At 56.3% G+C, this 17,987-nt stretch overlaps 1 protein-coding gene across 1 annotated transcript in view; it reads left to right on the forward strand.

Annotated features, from left to right (window-relative positions):
- Positions 1-2,935: 2,935 nt before the first annotated feature.
- The window catches only part of GRB10 (growth factor receptor bound protein 10), a 120,484-nt gene continuing 105,432 nt past the window's right edge, over positions 2,936-17,987 (forward strand). The window contains exon 1 of the mRNA XM_066240071.1: positions 2,936-3,063. The gene's annotated coding sequence lies outside the window, so the exon portion shown is untranslated. The remainder of the gene's footprint in view (positions 3,064-17,987) is intronic.

The raw sequence follows: 17,987 nt of genomic DNA on the forward strand, positions 1-17,987 counted from the left end.
CAGGGTAAATTCTGTACCCTGTAGGGTGGGGTGGGCCCAGGGGTCTACAGGGTGGGCCAGTGCCCATGGGCTTCTGAGGCAGGCATTCGGATGGATGGCACGTGACTACAGACCACTCCTCGTCCTAGGGTGAGGGCTGGAGGTGACCACTGGTTCCTAGCGCTGCCTGCCGGGGGTGCTGTGCTCCCACCCCTCTCTCCTTGCTGGCTGGGCCAGGGGACTGGCTTCGGCCCCTCCCCCACTCCCCTGAGCAGAGGTGAGGCCCGCTTCTGGCCAGAGCACTTCCCTGCCCGGGTGCCTCTCACCTGGTTCTTTTCTCCTCTGCTGGGTTGTTGACCACGTTGGAGATGGTGCCGGGCACCCAGCTCTACAGATAAATGTGTTTCCTGATCCGACCTCCCAGGGAGGGTCTCTCTCACCGGGTGCCCGCTCAGTGCCAGGCGCTCCCCACTGCAGGGATGGCACCAGTGAGCAGCCAGCCTTTATTGCCCTGGTCACATGCTTCGAGTCAGCAGGTGAGACAGGTATCCATCAGTTCATCACTAATGAGGACGAGAGTCTGTCAACCTCTCTCCCTTCAGCTGAAGGAGCCGTCTCGCTCCTTTAGGTCGTTGAGTTCCTCACCGGGGCAACACCCGTTTTCTATGCGGGCACCTCGCCGCAGCGCGTGGGTTTCCCCTGGTGCCCCACCTGCCCCGGTCAACTGGGTTCTCGGGGCGGAGGGGGGGGGTTCAGGCACTGCAGGGTTGCCGTCTGTTTGACCCGGCTGCCGTCCCTTGGAGAGGACATGCCCGGGCGGTGGGCATTTGGATTCTGCAGTGGGAGAAGGCACTCAAGGATGGTTTGCCCACAGGATGGCGTGGCCAGGGGACAGCTGTCCAGCTGTCGTTGCTACAGCCACAACAGAGCGACTTGACTTGAGTTCATGAACTCGGTTCATAAAGTGGCCCCGGCTGGGCCCTTACTGGACAGCAGAGGCATGCGCAGTGTCTGCGCAGAGGAGGGCGCAGTGGGGAAGGGACGCCCACCCCGGGAATTCTGGGGTCCACGTCAACAGCAAAGCACTGGAGGACATTTACTGTGACCCCTTCTCAGGCTGGAGCCATGTGTGAAAATCCCTATGTTTTGAGACAGGTAGATGTGACTCCTGCCCCTGCACAGGGTCTTGGGACAAAGGGAAAGAAACACTCTCTGAAGGACATTATCCAATCACCTAGCAACCCTGGAATACGGACCGAGATTAGATACGTCCACTCTGTTGATATAAATGCATGAATTTGGTGACTGCATCTTACATGTATGTAAGACAACATCCCCACTTTTAGGGAAGACATCAAAGCCTGTCAAGACAGGCGGGCACAGTTCGTTAAACCTGCCTACCAACGACTCAGAGATCACGACTCAGATGTCTCCACACCTAGGTGCTCTTCAAACAGCTTCAGAGGCCCTGCTTTCTGGCTGTGGCAGGCTTTCCCCGCTGAAGGGGCCCTTCAGCCAACCTGCAAGGTTTACACTGCTCTGCTTGTGAGAAGTCGGCCGAAATGGAGTTTTTCTCTCCTTTAATTTCTTTCTCGAGTCCCTCGTTGACAACAGGAGTCTCTACGTGTTCTGATCTCCCAGGAATCGAGGGAAGATGCTTCACACCAGTCTCTCGAGGGTACCCCTCTCCTAGGTTTCTGAGCTCGGACCAACGGGCACATGTTTCCGGGCGGCCTGGTGTAGCTGCAGAAAAGCACGACCTTTCATCAAACACATCCATCCAAGGGTGTGAAAAGCAGGAACTAGAAAAAGCGCCCCCCCCCAAGAAAAAGGCTTTTCACATCATGCGGATGCTGCTCTGACCAGCTGTGTGAGCTCAGGCGAGTTAACATCTGTGAGCCTGGTCCCTCCTCTGCACAGTGGACACCTTCCCAGGGACAACCTTGGAGGGCTAGAGTCAGGGGCAGGATGAGAGTGTGGCAAATGTTTGGCCCATACAAGCGCTTTGTAACTTACTGTTGTAGGTGTTTTTATTAATACAACATCAGGACCCAGAAAAAGACCTAATTACCATCCTATTTGCATTGTAATTTTTTTGACTCCGTAGAGACATTAATGATCATATAGTTTTCATTAATGCAGCTGTTCTCTGTGCCAGTCACTAGAAGTTACAAGTATAACTTGATTTAACCCACAGGATATCACTCTCAGGAGGGCTTAGTAGCCCATTTCAAAGATAAGGGACAGGGAGGTGGTTGGCATTAAGCACCTAGTAGGGCCTCCGCACTCCACCAGCAAGCACTCCGGTGCGCACACGCCGATGGGGAAACTGAGGCTCAGAGAGGTAAGGCCCCAGGCGTGGCGGCTGTGCGCAGCGGCGCAAACCCGGTTCTCCTTTCCCGGACAGGACCACTTGCCCAGAATGCAGGGCAGCCGCGGCTCGTCTTTCCGCTGCGCCTGGGATGCAGGATTCGGGCTGCACAGTTAGGACTTTGAGTTTCAAAGAATTCGTTTACAAACTGCCTCTCGGGATAGGTCCGATGTGTGTCCGGGGGCGCCCGGGCCTGGGATGTCGGGGTCCCGCGTCTGGGAATCCCGGGCGGCAGGAGGACGGGTCCGGGCGCCCACGCCCCGTTGTCCGCCCGGCTGCCCTCCCCGCGCCGGTCCGGGCAGCTGCCGCTAGAGGGTCCAGCCCCGCGCCCGCGCCACGCCCTGCGCCTAGGCCCCGGCTCCGCCCGCGCTGGCGGCCGAGCGGTCCGGGCTGCGGCGGCGGCGGCGGCGGCGGGAGGAGGAGCAGGAAAAGCGGCCGGGGGAGGAGGCGGTGGAGGCGGAGGCGGAGGCGGCGGCGGGCGGGGCCGGGCCAGTTTAAAGCCCATCGAGGGGGTGGGGAGGCCGGGAGGAGGCTGGCAGGACGGAGCGGCGCGCCGGCAGCGGCTCAGCGCTCCGAGGCCGCGGACACCGCGCGGAGCAAAGTTTGCGCGCAGCTCTTCGGGAGCCTGGGACGCCCCGCGCGTCGCGCCCGCCCCGCAGCCGCTGAGGGTCGCCGGCAGCCACGCGGAGGCGGCCGGGAGCGGCGCCGCGCAGGTACGGAGTTGGGCGGGGAGCGCGGCCGCAAGTTACTTTGTGGTCGGCGCGGCGGGGCCCGGCGGGCGGGCGGGCGGTCCCCGCGCCGTCATTGTCTGCGCGCTAGCCGCCGACCCGGGGATGCCGGGCGCCGCGGGGGCGCGGCGGGCGGAAGGGCGTCGCCTGCGGGCCGGGGGCTGCAGCGCCCGGGACTCGGCCGGCGGCGCGCGAAGGCGGGGAGCGGGTTGCGGGCGCGGCGCGCGGGCCGGGCTCTGCGCGCGGGTGCCCGATCCCGGGGAGCCGGGGAGCCGTGGAGCCAGCGGCGCCTCCTGGAACCATCCCGTCCGACGCCGGCCGCTCGGAGCCGGGGAGGGCGGGGGCTGCGCCGTCAGGGCTGCGGCCGGACTCTCGGCCGCCCCGAGGATGGGCGTCTGCGCCCCTGCAGCCCCCGGTGCGCCCGCGCCGGCCAGCGGGACACTCCCCAGCCCAGAGCGGACCGGCTTCGGGATCTTTTTTTCTTTTTCTCTTTGGTTCCGTTAGTGACCCCGCTACCCGCCGCTGGGGCCTAACCCCGACTGGAGGGCTCGCGGATTAGCCGCCCGCCAGCCGTGGAAATGTGATAAGAGCCGTGCGGTTTGCAGAAGGAAATTTCTGATGCAACTCTCCGCCTTCGCTGATTGCCTCTCCAAACGCCTGCTTGGAGAAGGCCCGGCAGCATGTGCGTTATGGAAATTAGGGTATTCTCTACTTTTTATTGTGTTCGTCTTCTCTTGGGATTGGACGAAACGCCAACTTTTTTTTGGTCGTTTCCTTTGATGGAAACGTTGGGAACTGGAAGAAGAGCCACAGGTGACCGGGACAGGGTCCTGGATCCGTGGGGCCGATGCACTCGAAAGAAAGAATGCTTTCTTGCAAACGTGGTGCCCACTTTCATTCAAGAGATGCAAAGAAAAGACCCAAAACAAGTAGCGCTCGTGAGTAAATAGGCGTCATTGCACAACTTTCTGGGTGCTGCTGTTTACAAGGCCAGGCGCAGAACACTTTGTTTCTGAAAACGCTGAATCAGCCGTTTGGAGCCCCCAGCTTCAGAAATGGTGCTCTACTTAACATCGCGCTCAGTTTTACTCAGAACACATGTTCGCGCGGCAACAGGCGTTGACTGGGGTTTCCAGCACAAAGCTGGTGGTTTCTCCCAGGAGTTGACTCAGAACACCCCCACACCGCGGCCGCCGCAGCCGCTGCCACCAACACCACCCCCACCAACCACCCCCCACCCCCCTTTCTTTTTAGAAGGAAAAATAGGTAGAAGCTAGTTTTCAACAGCAGAAGAAATTCCCACTTACAGGGACGGTGCAGTGGCTTTTAGGAGGAGGATTTTATTCAGTAAAAGACCTGAAACCAAAAACGTGTTTCCAGGAATGATCTAGGTGGCTAGGTTTTCCTATTATAAATCAAAACTCGAGGATTACAGCACATAGCATTTGAGGTTCTTTTTTTTTTAAGTTTTTTTTTTTTTTTTTTAAATTGGAAATACTTGAAAGACAAGGGCCACACAGGCCACTCTCCAGATTACAGGGAATTTGAGGGCAAGCCCGGGTTACACACCCAGCCAGCAAGCATGTGTAACTGAGAAGTGTGGCGGCTGACCCTTGTGTGGACCTTCAGTTTATGGGACACGTTCAAAGCCTTGTTGCTTTTAATCCCCCTACATCCCCTGATCCCCACTTTACAGGTATGAAAACCAAGGCCCAGGAGGTTAAATTGGCATGCCCAGGGTCACATGGCCAGCCCATGATGGACTGTCACCAGAGCCTAAACTATGGAGATATATATATATATATATATATATATATATATATATATATTCCTGTAAGTTTAATGCTTCTGCACAAGTCCCTTTGCCTCTGAAAGGAAAATGGCCCCGCAAAGGTGCCCTGCCAATCACACACCCAGAGAACATGAGGGCTCCATGACAGTTCCAGCTGCTCACAGCTTTTCCACGGTTCCACCATTATCGCCCCGGCCATTATCAATATTTTCTTTTGTCTGTTCACTGTTTATACTTAAATACACATTTATTTTGGAAGGAAACGTTGATATCCACAGAGTCATGAGTTTGATACGGCACTTGTGTTTGTTGTAATTACAGCAGTGTTTGAATAAAAAGCTGTGTACTCCCGAAGTCATTTATTTCATATCGCTGGTGGTCGGGAACTGTGTTGGGGGCAGCGTCGGATGGGGGCAAAATGCCTTTTGTTGGTGGGCCAGGAACCTGGAGTTGAGGAGGCTCCTGCCAGGGACTTGTCCAAGGCTGTGTATGGTGGTGGCCACCAGAATCGGACCCCAGGACAGCCCTGGCTCAGTGACAGTGACCATGAGCATCCCAGTCCGTCTCCACTGGGAGAGAAGAAGGAAGTCAGAATCTAGGAGCCAGCCCTGAAGTTTTGATATTGACTCTATGTGGCTGATTCGAGACTTTACAGGGTAGAGAAACCAAACTCCTGCCTGAACACAGAGACATTGATCATCGTGGAGCTGTGGAAGTTCTTGGTTGGCATATCGGGTAAGACCCAATGCTTTCATTAAAGGTGGCGTAATGTAAAGAATTTTTGTCCTAGGAATTCTGTCCGAGCCTCCACTGGGGTGGGGGTGGGGGAGAGACCCCTGCATAGTAGGAGGGGCTGGAGGAGGAATCTCTGCCTAGCTGGCTACAGGGGACTTCTGTCCTGTTTCCTGGGAAGGAAGCCTGCGTGTTTGCACTTTCTGGCACGCACCCCACGACTGTGTCACCAACCTGGAATCGCATGGGCTCCTGAGAAGAAAATACGTGCTCTGTCTTCCCATGAAGAGATCGGTCCGGTGTTCAAAATTTAAATAAAACTTTTTTTCCTCGTGGAGAATTTTTTTTTTTTAACCTCCTCTTATTTATTTTTGCTTAATTCCAGCAGTAGGGAAGATTATGGAAGAAATTAAGACAGTCACGCTACTTGGTTTGGGTGAGACTTGGCAAACAGATGCTTTGAGGGGTCCGGGAACCTTCTACAAGGGTCTGCGCTCATGGGCGTGTAACTGGGTCTCAACCGTTCCAGCAGCACGGGCTGGCGTTTAATTTGTGTTCGTATTTCCGTGGCACACTTCTGGAGAGCTGTGCCTGTCCCCGGCCTTCTCCTGCTCTAATAAGGGAAGGGGAAATGGTGGCTGTCCTTCGAGATGGCAACAAGAAAAGCCGTGGTCTTAAGGTTAACAAAAATCATCTCCAAGGTGGAGTTGGGTGGTGTGACTTTCTGCTGTGGGGACACACACATTCTAGGGAGAGCTCCCAGTTGGCCCGTGTGCTGGAGAGGGATCAGCTTGGGAATGAGAGGGGCCTGGCTCTCCCGAGGGCTGCCCCTGTGCAGACGGGGACATTGAGGTGGCCATAACTCCTCCGCCCGGTAAGTCACGGTCTTGCTGTTGAAGTCCTGCCTGCAACCCTCGGGATGACAGTGGCCCGTTGTGACTGGATGCCGCCAGGAAACCAGAATATCGTTCCTGTTTTCAGCCATCGAAGGCATACGTGGGTTTGGGGGCAGGTATTTCCTGGACTGTGCAGATCCTGAATTGGGGGCTCTTCCTTTGGGTTGAAGTAGCCACAGCTGATGGTGGGATTTCACATTCATGGCGGGAATGAGATCTGAGAGGAACCTGCTTCCTCTCTTTGCCCAGGGCACCCAGGAAACCCACAGCGACTAAAAGCTCCACTGTGAACCGAGTGACTTTGAAATTCAGCAGTCTGGGCAGGGGCCAGCAATGCCCCGACGCAACTCCAGTTTCTACTACCATTGACTGGGTCGGTGGGCCTGACCAGCCAACCCAGCTCACTGGGAAAGCGGGAGTCATCAGGGTGCCCACCTGCAGTGCCGTTGGGAAGGTGGGGTGCCAGCATTGCGTGAGCCCTGGCACAGGGCGCGGCTCTCCGGGAGAGCTCAGAGATGCTTGCTGGCGTTCAGCCTTGGCTTTGAGCAGCTCCTATGCTTCAATATTCTGCTTTCTATTAATCCGCAAGGTCTGCTAGAAAGAGAACTGTGCTGTTCATACTCGGGCCTCCTGTGCTGTGCACAAGTTAGCCGCAGAGACCTCTTGAGTTGAGGGGTCCCTGCTGTGGGCACCAGCCCCTGCGAGTGTGAGTTCTTTGACTGCCTACGTGTAACAGAGCTTGGATGCCTCACAGGTAAGGTCCTAACGGCAGAGGAGGAAGGTGGGACTGTGAGCCGGGTCACCAGGCTGGAGCACCAGCAGCTCCCGTCTCACCTGGGGCCGGGACTCACAAAGCAGTTGGCACAGTGAGCCGCAGGCATGCTGGCCTTCATGGTGAGTGGCATCACTGTCACCGTAGCCGAAAGCAGGGTGTGTGGCTGGGCCCCTCAACTCACCCTTTCTCTGCAAGTGGGGTGCAGGGTGGACCGCGGTCGGTCCGGCCCCCTCTGTGTACTGTCCTGTGTGTCACTGTGGGGGTGACATGGGCTCCTCTGGAAGGAAGAGAACCACGGTGCCTGAGACCCCTGCCTTCTCTCCTGTCCCGTCGTGGGGTCACCACAGCAGGGACCTCCGGGGCCACCGGCCCTGACGGGCTGCCTGGGTTCCACGGGAGGTGCCCGTGGAGTCCAGAGACCCCGTGAGCCCTCGCCGCTCTGACGAGCTGGGCCTCGGGTTCACTTCCTTGTGTTTTAGCTTTTCATCCCTGAGACGGTCGGGCAGAGGTTTCTTCCAACCTTTTTATGACTTGAGCACTCCCTCGCATAGAAACATTTTATAATACCACGTATCTAATAGGAGTAATAATTTTAGGGTTCCCTGCCCCAGGAAACCCACACTGACCAAAAGCTGCCAGACACCGAGTAATGTTGAAATTCAGAAGTCTGGGGGCGGGAGCCTCGTGCACGTAGGGAGTGTCCCTTGGCTTAAGGGCGACGCCTCCCTCTCGATCTGGGAGCTACCGCCCCTCCCACGCCTCCCCCCAGCCCCCCAGGTGGGAGGAGGACCTGGGTGATGTCCAGAGCATTCTGTACGGCCAGCCCGGGTGTAGGTGTGTGGGTGCAAGAGAAGGCCCTTCTTTCTCCGGAAGGATTGTGCAGGGCTCTCGAGCCGGGTCACCCCTTCACCGGGCCCGTCTCCTGCTGCTCGGGCGTGGCCTTACCAGACAAGTTCTGTCCATGGGAAGGGTCACCTGGTGTTCTAATCCCTCAGCTCCCGGGGCAGGCTGTTGTAAATTTGATTTTTTTTTTGTAATCAGAGTGATCTATGTGGCCTAAAGTGTCAGATAATTCCCCCAGAAACGAGCAGACTTATTAGCCATTTTTTTTCTGTCTTTACCTTCCTATGTCTAAGCTGATGCAATTCCTCCCCACCTGTCCCCTCTGCGGCCCCCACCCCTCCTGCCCCCCAGTTTCCGCGCTTGGAGGGTCCCAGCCGCACCCTCCCAGTGTCCTTCCGCCTCCTCCTCATCTCTCCTGGTGACACCGCGGACGTCCCCAGCACGGCCCCCGACGCCTGGCCGCGCCTGGTGGCTCCCTGTGGTCACTTTCTCTGTTGTGTCGGACATTTTGTCTCTCTCCTGGGCTTGCTCTGGGCCTCTGCCTCGTGGTTCCTGTCCCTGACTGTCCCTCCCTACCCCCACCCCAATCTGACACAGTTGTGCAAATGTCCTTTCACACATGCTTGGTATGTGGCCAGTTTTATCTTTCTGGAAAGGGTGGCTCCTCGGGGCCTGGTGGCCCCCGAGGCTCCAGTGGGGACACCCCCCGGAAATCTTCCCCTTCTGGTCATCCCGGGGAAGGTGCCCTCTGCCCGGCCCTCGGGTCTCGTGACTCCTCCGCTTGGCTCCCTTCCAGAATGTGAGGGCGAACATTCCATAGTAACTTCCAAAAAATAAAAATAAAAAGAGAGTTGCGTGCAGATTTTCTGAGAGCTTGCGTGTCGGCAGAGGTCCGCGGTCCACGCTCTCCGCCAACGGGTCTGTCCAAGGAGTGCGTTTCCCAGCTGGGCGTCGTTTTCCCTCGAAAATTCGAAGGCCGCCATTTCGTGGTCTTGAGGCAGAACGGGCTGGGGCTGAAGCGAAGCGGGTTCTTCGATTCCTTGTAGGAAAACTTCCCAGTGTTTCCCTCCGTGTGTTCCCCCACACACACCCCCCCCCTTTTTTTTCCTTCCTTTTTTTCTTGTCTGGAAGCTCGTAGGATATTCTGTGTGTGCCTTTGTGCGGAAATCCCTTCAAGATGAGCCTTGTTGGGGGTCTACACTTACCCTGCTGGGTACGGCCAGGGCCCCTGCAAACCGGGGACTCAGACCCATTGGGGAGGTGACAGGCTTCTGAGTCAGTTCTGTAGTGTTCTTCCCGCTCCCTTTTCCTCTCCTCTCCTTCGGGAATGGCTTTCCTGGGCCGGGCAGCTGCCTGCGCTGGCCGTCTATCTTTATCTCAGATTTTATGTCTGTTGTGTTGTTCCAGTTTGTGGAGCATAGCAACTTGCCTCTGCCTTGACGAGTGGATTTTTCTCTTTCTACTTTTAATTTCTAAGGATCTCTTTGTTTCTTTTTTGTTGATGATTTCTTATTTTTAAAATCGATTTTATTATTATTATTATTATTATTATTATTATTGGGCAGCATTAGATTCATTGCAAAAAGTGGAGTGGAAGATAAGAGATTTCTCATCTCCCTCCTGCCCTCCCCGCAGCCCGGCCTCCACGCCCCCCCCCCCCCGCCCGTCCTCACCCCCAACAGTGGGGCACGTGCGATGGTCAGTGAACCTAGGATGACTCAACACCACCCAGAACAATTCTTCTTCTTTTAAGGCATACTACTCCTGTTACATAGATGCCCTGGCTTTTTAAATCTCTTTTGGCAAATAGTTTTTCTAAGTTTTTAATTTAGTTTTTTCCCCCCACCATTTCTTCTCTCCAGGTTTTACACTATTTATTAATTTTTTAAGTTTTCGTGTGTGTGTGTGTGTGCGTGTGTGTGTGTGTGTGTCTGTCTGTCTCTGGCATCCCCAGAAAGCGGAGTGGAGGGCAGGCTGCTACTTCTGCGCATGTCTGATTCGGGAAAGGGGTGGGTGCAGAGGCGGGGCGGCCCGCAGCACGGGGGAGGGTGCGCTAGGTTTTACTGACTTTTCCCTCGTCTTCCCTCAGGCTCTCCCATGTCCTGGAGGGGCTGCTGGGCGCTGGGGCCCCTGGGGTTCCTCTAGGGGCCTCTCAGGGCCTCTCGGGGCCTGTGGCAAAGGAAACCCTTCCGTTCTGTGACCTTGCTCTTGTCACCCTGGCAGCGAGCGGCAGGAGTCCCAGAGGGAAGCCAGGTGCTCCCCGCTGTGGACTTGCTCTGGGGCCTTAGACAAGTTCACCGGTCTGCATGGTGATTTCTCCGAGATTCTCGGGGGTGGGTCCTGTGCCTCGGTGTTCTCTGCAGCGTTGCTGCGGCTGGGAGCAGGCCTTGGCTGGTCCTGATCTGCCCCGACGGGCGGACGGAGAGGGGCTTGTTGCCCCTTGTTTTGGGGTGGACACTTCCCTCGTGGCTGCGCTCAGAACCTGCCTCACCGCTGCTTTCATTTGATTGACTAGATGAAAAGAGCATGGGGTCTGATCAACAGGGGCCCTGCTCCTTCTTGGGGTGCTATCTGTTGTTCCTTCACCCTCCTTGTAGGGCGAGTGTAGGTGTCCCAGATTGGCCTGGCCGCTGGTCCTCCGACTGCACTCGACGGCTTCTCTGTGCTTCTGAATGCAGCCCCCACTCCCTGTGTGCCTCTGACTGTGGGGCAGGGTCCAAGTTTTGTCCCTCCTTGGCTGTTCCTGTCCTCATGGCCTTCTACAATTTTCAGTTCTTCCTACCACGTTCTCTGACAAGGAAGACTATCACCTCTGCGTTCTGGTCCTGTTGCTGTGTGCAAGCCACTTAATACCTCCAAGCCTTCTTTTTCATTTCTGCGCTGCAGGGTTGCGAGTGTGTGTGCAAGTGCGCGCGTGTGCACGTGTGTGTATATGTGTATGTATATGTAGTGACCAGCAGGTCGCTGATGTCCCATACGTAGTGTGCTACTATTTTCCTTGCTCACTGCCATTTTAAATGGATTTCGTTTTTCTCCATGACGTCCAGTCGTTTTCTGCCTGTGGCTTTGAGACGTAGTCTCTCCCTTGCTATTCCTGCTCTGACGTTTTAGGGAGGGACGTTAAACTAGAGCGATTCTGGACAACCAGAACCTCTTGACTTTGGAGTCACATGGCCCCTCCCAGGTGGGGGGCGGAGGGGGGGGGGAGAATAATGAAGCTGGGTCACATGTCTGACTGGTGTGGGCCTGAGATTCCTGCCTCCCCCCCCCCCCCCCACACACAGCTCAGTGTTCTGTATGGTTTCATGGGTAGATTGTGAGAACTATGGGGTTCTGTGAGTGGCCAGTGCGTGTGTGCCCTGGCCCATCATGGTAGAAGGGGCTCATGGGGGAGGACGGGGAACAGTGGAGGCAGCAGGGTTTTTGTTTTTGTTTTTTTTTTGGATTGCTATGAGAACCAGGGATGGGCTCAGGACAAAGGAGGGCCCCTCAGGGGCTTTGGGGCATGACCCCATCACACCAGGCTTGGTCTTGGGATTCCTTTGTGCACGTGGACCAGGCCCTGCTCTCCGCCCCTTCCTCTTAAGTGCCTCTGCCTTGAGGTGGAGGACTAGTCCAAGGGCAAGGGAGTTGGGGTTCTGCTTTAGGGTCCTACCCGCACATGCGGAGATTTTTTTTTGGGGGGGGGTGTCCCATTGGGCACATTGGGAAGGCAGGGCTGTGTCCTAGAATTGCTGAATGGCGTTCCCGCTTCTCCGTGTTGGAGCATACCAGGCTGTGTCTGGAGGCTTCAGGATTTGGCGCTGTGCGCTGAGCGCCCGGGTCTGGAGCTGCGCGGCAGGTGGACAAGCTGAGCGGTTTCCCACGCTAAGCGCTGCGCTTGCGCTCGGCGCTGCTGTGCGCGCATATCTATCGCGTGTACACAGCGACCCCGTGCGGCAAGTCCTGCACCGCGGGCGCAGGGCACCGATGCGGGTGCGTGCGCGGGCTGCCTGTCTGCTGTGCCGACCGCTTGCGGTTCTGTTGTCCCACTTGCACGGCTGCTGGAGACTCAACCCCCCTAACCCCCCCACCCCCGTCGCCAGGTCAGCTGCGCTGTCCCTGCTGCCTGTGTGGTCCAGGCGGTCCGAGCGCTGGGCGTTCTCATAATTGCCACTCCATGTGCGCGTGCACGCGGCTACCCCCTGCGGCAAGTCCTGTGCCGCGGGCTCCGGGCACCAGTGTAGAGCGGGGCACCCGCTGTGTGGTCCAGTTGTCCTGCTATTGCCCGCCTGCTGCAGGGTCAACCCCCGCCCCCCAGACCCCTGTCAGCGGCGCTACCGCGCTGCCTGTGTGGTCCAGCGGCTCTGAGCGCCGCGCGTTCTCGGAATTATCGCTCCGCTCCGTGCCTCATGCGCTCGCATCCTACCGCATGCGCGCAGCGACCCCCCGCGGCAAGTCGTGTACCGCGAGTACACGGGTGCAGCAGCTGTGCCATCCGCGGTGTGGCTCTGTTGCCTCACTTTTGCACGTCTGCTGGAGGGTCAGCCCTCCCGAGGTCAACTGCGCTGCCCCCCCTCCCCACCCCCTGCTGCCTGTGTGGTCCAGCGGCTCCAAGTGCTGCGCGTTCTCGGAATTATCGCTCCGTGCCGCATGCGCCTGCGTCTTACCGCGTGCAAGCAGCGACCCCCCGCGGCAACTCCTGCGCAGCGGGCTCGGGCACCGACACGGGTGCACCAGCTTTGGCGTCCGCGGTGTGGCTCTGTCGCCCCATTTTTGCACGCCTGTCGGAGGGGCAGCCCCCGCGGTCAGCCGCGCTATTCCCGCTGCCTGTGCGGTCCAGCAGCTCTGGGTGCCGCGATTTTCGGAATCACCGCTCTCTGCTTCCTGTACCCGGTCCTACCGCGTGCGCGCAGCGACTCCCCGCGGCAAGTCCTGCGCAGCGGGCACGGGCACCGACACGGGTGCACCGGCTGTGGCGTCCGCGGTGTGGCTCTGTCGCCCCATTTTTGCACGCCTGCCGGAGGGGCAGCCCCCGCGGTCAGCCTCGCTGTCCCCGCGCCGCCTGTGTGGTCCAGCAGCTCTGGGTGCCGCGCGTTTTCGGAATCACCGCTCCCTGTCCGGCGCTGCCTGCCCGGGCGGAGTCCAGGGTCCCGTAGCCTTTGTGGATGGTACTGTCGGACGCGTTGTGTAACCCTTTCTAATCTTAATTGTTTAATATGGAATAAATAATGACTGCACCCAGATAAACCCGCCAAGTGGCAGACATTGGTGTGGGAACAGCTGGAAAAATGGACAGATAGGCACTTTGGGAAAATGGACCTTTCAGTCGGCCACAGACGAATACCAAGGCCTGCCTGGACTTCTTTTAAACCTTGATGACGTATTCGGTCTGGTAGAAAAGCCTGGGGTATCTTGTCACATCTCCTCCTCCGCCATCACCATCAAAGGACTCTATCAGAGGACTGAGGTGCAGAGATAAGATGCAGGGAGAGCCCATACTCCCTGATGGCGTTGGACTCACTGCTCTAACTACGGGTGGAGCTTTCACACCCTGGCTCTTCAGAAAAAACAGTCAGATCACCTGTTTCACACGTTGATTGTCCTTTTTATTTTTGATCAACTGCCCTCTGTCTGTTGATGGCAGGAGTCCCAGCCAGGGAGTTGCTCGAGGTCTGGGAGGCCCTACCTGCACACAGGTAGCTGTGGTGTGGGGACGCTGCTGTCTGCACTGCCCGACGGCGTCACTCCTCTCCCGGTGAGAGCGGGGTGGGCGTCTGCCCGTTGTTCTCTGTAAGTACAAAGGTGTTGACAACCATGGGGAGTTTGACTGGGTGATGACCCCAGGTGCCGGGCCTCCGAGGCTGCGCAGAAGTGGCCATGGGACCAGGCACCGCCTTTGTCTTGTTCGTGTCTGTGCCCTTGTGCTTTTGGTGTGACGTGAGTTGTCCCTGTGTTTGTGGCGGGAGCAGGTCTTAACACCCCGTCCCTTTAGCAGGGGGGGGATCCATGGTCTCTGTGTTGGGTGAAGTTAGGCGGTGGGCAGGGGAGAGGGGACTTCTGGGATCTTCCTTTCCTCTGGTGCTCCCTTCCTTGCGTGAAGGTGGTAAAAAAGACCCCGCGGAACAGGCACTTGTGGGAGAGTCCACCGCACGCCCACGCAGGTTCCATGGTGGGGTCTGGCGTTAGTGCGCGGGGTGCACTGAGCGGGGTGGCCTGTTGTTCTCCTTACCGCCCCTCCCAGAACCAGTGCGGAAGGGATGATGGCGACCGCGTTGTAGGTAGGGTTTGCCGCGCACCGGCCGCGGAAGATCACGGAAGGTAGAATTAATGGGAATTTCGCCCTGTTGGTTCGCAGGGGACAGAGGAATTTCAGAACGGTAGAAGACAAGTGAGAGTGATGTCTAGTGTCTTCTAAGGATTTCCCTCCCTAGGCACCCCCCCCCCCCCCGGAGCTGGGTTCCTGAACTCCCCGAGAACACTGAATCTTTTGAATCTTGGAATTTGGCGACATTTCAGAATCCGTCGACGCTCAGCCCTGTGGTCCCACGGAAGCCGGGCGGCCTGCTGGGCCGTGTGCGCTGTGACTTAGTAAGAATGTCTTGGGCAACTTGCGCGGCCGACAACAGGCGTACGTTGCTTTCAGACGGGCAGGTTACATGCCAATAAAGCTAGGGCAAGACCAGGCGTGGTCGCGGTGTGATCTCTGACCCCCCTGCTTCAGAACCCCCCCAAACTCTCAGAGCATAGGCCCGGGCCCTGCCCGCATCTCTGCAGCTCCCCTCTCTGTGAAGCACCCTGGTGACTCCTGCAGGCACCGAGCTTGAGACGGGATGCTTTGTTCACCCGTCACCCCAGCTCAGGAGGACTGTGTTTTGGGGTCTGGGGACGAGTTGGGCTCCTGGTGCTCCAGTCAGAACGTTGGCAGTGCCCACCTGCCAGAACTGTGGCCTAACTGGGAGGTCAAGGGCGGGGTGAGGGTGGCGTTCGGCAGTTTGAGCCCTGGGACCTGAGGGTCTGAGGGAATGAAAAGAGGCCCTTGTGTGGGCCTCCCTGGTTCTGTCTTTTTCATCAGACTTGAAAAAGAAGTTGGCTCAGCCCCCGGGGCTCACCCAGCACCACCCAGGGCAGGACACCGACAAGCATGCCCGGCATTTGGCAATGGTCATGCGTCAGTTCCAAAATTGGTGTGAGAGGCCCGATTCAGCCACGTTTCGTAGAATTTGCTGGTTGGAAGTGACCCACGAAATTCAGGTTGATCAGGAAAAAGCTCCCCTTTTCCTCCCCTGTGTGGGGTGGCTTTGTTCTTGCCCAAGCTGGGAGGGGTTCAGCTGAAGGGACAGGAAAACACTGAGAGCCAGGCCTCAGGTGGGGGAGGGGGCGGCTGAGGGGTCTGGATGAAGCCCCCCCCCTTGCTTCCCTCTCCTCTTCTTTCCTCGGGCCCCTGGGGCAGGGGGTCCAGGAGGAGGGACTGTCTGCCCTGGGGCCCTCCTGTCTGCAGGCGTCTGGCAGAGTGGCAGCTCAGCTCAAGATGCCTGCCCCTGGCTGAAATCTGATATTAGGGAGGGCAGGAAATAGTAAATGTGTACTTGCTAAGTTGAAGTCCCTGCCCGAAATTTCTCTCCTTTCTGTGGAGTCTGGGAGCCAGCTTCTCCGGTGTGCCTGGTCCTGTTGTGGCTCTCTGGGTCACTTGCCTTTGCCTCCTGGGAGAAGAGTATTTCTTTGTTCTTTTTTTTTTTTCCTTTTTATTGAATGAATTGGGGTGACGTTGGTTAATAAAATTATAGACGTGAAGGGTTTTGAGGAGGACCCTGGATGGCTCCTGACAAGGGCCTGTTCAGTCACCCGTGCGACAGATGTTTGAGAAAGCACCTTATCTTCTGCCCCTGTCCCCTGTTGGTGGAGGAAGGGATGGTAAGGGGACAGATGGCAGGGGCTGACTCAACAATTAAGAAAGGGATATAAATGTATCTTTTACTTATTTTCCTGGAGGGCGGGAGCAGGCAAATTTTGGTACTGATACAAGTTAAATATTAACAGTGTTCTGAAAACAGTACTTCTTAAACTCGAGTAGGAACGGGTTACCGCCTGGAGATGGTGTTACAAGGCAGATTCTACCTAATTCGGGGCGTCCCGGGCGGGGCCCGAGACTCTGCATTTCTGCCCGCCTCCCGGGGCACGCGCCTGCCACTGGTCAGAGAGTCACACTTCCTGCGCTGAGCTCTTTAATACGTTTCCTCCATTTTATCTCCGGTTTCTTTTACTCTAGAAAAATCCCTGAAAAGGACACTTTTCCCCTGCAAAAGCTATTATTACTAATGCTATTACTTAACCTAGGAATTTTGCCAAGATTTTTTTTTTCTTTCTTTAGCGAATAGCCCTGTGTTGTTACAAGTGGCATTCTTTCATGTGTCCAGGCCATTCCATTTATAAACGTGCGCCGTACCCTGCTTAGATGTTCCTTGCGTGCCCCGTGGGTTTGTATTGGGCGGTTCCTCTTTTGTGCGTGATAAGGGGACGCTTAGAGGGGTCTGAAACCTTCCGACCATTGTCATGGTTTGCAGCTAGCTGGCCCTGCCTTCGTTTGGGGAATGCAGTTTGTGTTCCCCTTGGGCGCCTTGCTTCTCTGGAGTGCTGCTCAATGCCTTCGCCTCTCACAGACCAGAACCCCAAGAGTGAGCAACTCGGAGGGCCCCCAGGCAGTGGGAGAGAGATGAGTCTGATGTCCCCGCCCGGGAGGCTGCCAGGCTGGGGTCCTGCCTGTATTGTTAGGAAGAGCTTTGACTTGGGTGGAGCTGGGTTGTCCCCAGATTGGGACCTGACATTCCGGGCACTTTTGTCTTTGTCTGGGAGTCGTGTGATTTGGGCTTGACTGGACGGCCCTCTCCACTTTTCCACTGTGTTAGACCTTGTTGAAAAAAGCTCTACCACCCAAATCCTTCCTTGGGCCATGGTTCATGGACCTCTTGGAATTTTGTATCCTTGCCTCCCCTGAGATGCCCGATACACATTGATGGACGCCCCCCATGGGGGCTTAGGCCTCTTGCTCTCCTTTCTGAAGCGTGTCCTAGGCATGTGGAAGGGAATGTCGGACCACTCGGTGCTTCCTGCAGGGTAATAGATGCTAAAAAGGTCAGGATCGGTGTACGCTGAACTACCCTTGCAGTCCACGAATAGATTCCACCTGGTCAGGGCTCTGATCCTTTAAGCCCGTGGCTGGAGTTGGTTTGCTGGGACTTTGTTGAGGAATTTTTGCATCATGGCCATCAAGGGTATATTGGTCTACGGTTCTGTCTTCTTGTCAAGCCTTTGGCTTTGGTATCAGGGCAACGCTTGCTTTACAGAATGAATTACAAAGTGTTTTCTCCTTCATTCAGTCTTTTGGAAGCATTTGGGAAGGGCTGATTTGAATGTTTCTTCAAGTGTTTGGCAGAATTCTTCAGGGAAGCCATCTAGTTCATGGCTTTTCTTGATCAGGAAGCTTTTGATTATTAATTTCATTTCCTTACTAGTCACAGAGCTGTTTAGATTTTGTTTCTTCGTGATTTTTTTTTTTTTTTTTTAGATTATGTGCTTCTAGGAATCTGTGCATTTCATTTCTGTTGTGTCCAATGTGTTGACATACCATTGTTCATAGGATTCTCTCATAATTCTTTTTATTTCTGTAAATTCAGTGGTAGTGTTCTTAATTCCATTTCTCATTTTAGAAATCCGAGTGTTTTTTTCCCCTCCTCAGGCAAGGCAGTCTAGCTAAAGGTTTGCCCATTTTTGGTTGATCTTTTCAAAGAACCAACTTTTGATTTCATTGACCCCCCCCCCTTCGTTTTCTAGTCTATGTTTCCTTTTATCATCGCTCACCTCCTCAACTCTTCCTTTGGTCAGCTTTTAGGCT

This window comes from Saccopteryx bilineata, chromosome 7 (genome assembly GCF_036850765.1).
Source record: "Saccopteryx bilineata isolate mSacBil1 chromosome 7, mSacBil1_pri_phased_curated, whole genome shotgun sequence".
NCBI classification, from domain to species: domain Eukaryota; kingdom Metazoa; phylum Chordata; class Mammalia; order Chiroptera; family Emballonuridae; genus Saccopteryx; species Saccopteryx bilineata.